Source organism: Penaeus vannamei, chromosome 25, assembly GCF_042767895.1.
Source record: "Penaeus vannamei isolate JL-2024 chromosome 25, ASM4276789v1, whole genome shotgun sequence".
In the NCBI taxonomy this organism is placed as follows: Eukaryota; Metazoa; Arthropoda; class Malacostraca; order Decapoda; family Penaeidae; genus Penaeus; species Penaeus vannamei.
The window spans coordinates 4,034,339-4,036,838 of NC_091573.1; positions in this window are offsets into that span (position 1 = coordinate 4,034,339).

A 2,500-nucleotide genomic window follows, 5' to 3' on the forward strand; every position below is an offset into this window, starting at 1 on the left:
ACACACACATATATACATATACATATAATGGTTGTATACTGGTTATAGAACTAACTGAATGTTCACAATGCTACCCATTTCTCGTTATAGTTATTCCAATATAGCGATACTCATACGCATCCTCACACTCGTACAAAAAGACCTTACACATACACACAAACACACATATATATACACACACAAACGGAGGACCGGGACTGAATCGAGCAATCAAAACACAACAATGTTATCACTAGTCTCTATATAGAGCGAACATCACCGTAAAAAAAAAGAAGAGAAAACACTTGCCTGGCGACGAATACAACAGCTGTGCAGCGGACACGAAAACTCATCCCAGCCTCTCGCCCAGCTGTTCTCTCGTGGCGCCGGGCTTACCTGTGTGACTAATTCGAATTTCATTGATTCAATTTCGAGTTAAAGGCTCGAGGGTGGCGTGGTAGTGAAGCTGGGGGGGTGGGCATGCTGGGCGGGGGGGGGGGGGGCGGTAGAAGAATTGGGTGTGGTGTTTGGTGCGGCTTCGAATTTTGGTATTATGAATTATTATGAATATGAATTATTATGGATTATTGTGAATTATTATGAATTATTATGATTATGAATTATTCTCGATTATTGTGAATTATTATGAATTATTATGAATTATTATGAATTATTATGAATTATTATGAATTATTGTGAATTATCATGAATTACTATGAATTATTATGGATTATTGTGAATTATTGTGAATTATTATGAATTATTATGATTTATCATGAATTACTATGAATTATTATGGATTATTGTGAATTATTGTGAATTATTATGAATTATTATGAATTATCATGAATTACTATAAATTATTATGGATTATTGTGAATTATTGTGAATTATTATGAATTATTATGAATTATTATGAATATGAATTATTATGGATTATTATGGATTATTGTGAATTATTGTGTATTATTATGAATTATTATAAATTATTATAAATTATTATGAATTATTATGAATTATTATAAATTATTATGAATTATTATGAATTATTATGAATTATTTTGAATTATTATGAATCATTATAAATTATTGTGAATTATTATGATTATGAATTATTGTGAATTATCATGATTATGAATTATTATGAATTATTATGAATTATTATGAATCATTATGAATTATTATGGATTATTGTGAATTATTATGAATTATTATGAATTATTATGAATTATTATGAATTATTATGAATTATTATGAATTATTGTAAATTGTTATGAATTATTGTGAATTATTATGAATTATTATGAATTATTATGAATTATTATGAATTATTATGGATTATTGTGTATCATTATAAATTATTATGAATTATTTTGAATTATTATGAATCACTATGAATTATTATGAATTATTATGAATTATTGTGAATTATTGTGAATTATTATGAATTAATATGAATTATTATGAATTATCATGAATTATTATGAATTATTGTGAATTATTATGAATTATTATGAATTATTGTGAATTATTATGAATTATTATGAATTATTATGAATCATTATGAATTATTATGAATTATTATGGATTATTGTGTATCATTATAAATTATTATGAATTATTATGAATTATTATGAATATGAATTATGATGAATTATTATGAATTATTGTGAATTATTGTGAATTATTATGAATTAATATGAATTATTATGAATTATCATGAAATATTATGAATTATTGTGAATTATTATGAATTATTATGAATTATTGTGAATTATTATGAATTATTCTGAATTATTATGAATTATTATGAATTATTGTGAATCATTATGAATTAATATGAATTATTATGAATTATCATGAAATATTATGAATTATTGTGAATTATTATGAATTATTATGAATTATTGTGAATTATTATGAATTATTCTGAATTATTATGAATTATTATGAATTATTGTGAATCATTATGAATTATTATGAATTATTATGAATTATTATGAATTATTATGAATTATTGTGAATTATTATGAATCATTATGAATTATTGTGAATTATTATGAATTATTCTGAATTATTATGAATCATTATGAATTATTATGAATTATTATGAATTATTATGAATCATTATGAATTATTATGAATTATTATGAATTATTATGAATTATTATGAATTTTATTATGAATTGTTATGAATTATTATGAATTATTATGAATTATTCTGAATTATTCTGAATTATTCTGTATTCTGAATTATTCTGAATTATTGTGAATTATTATGAATTATTATGAATTATTATGAATCATTATCAATTATTATGAATTATTATGAATTATTATGAATTATTATGAATTATTATGAATTATTATGATATATATATATATATATATATATATATATATATATATATATATGTATATATATATATATATATACATATATGTATATATATATATATATATATATATATATATATATATATATATATATATATATATATATATATATATATATATATAT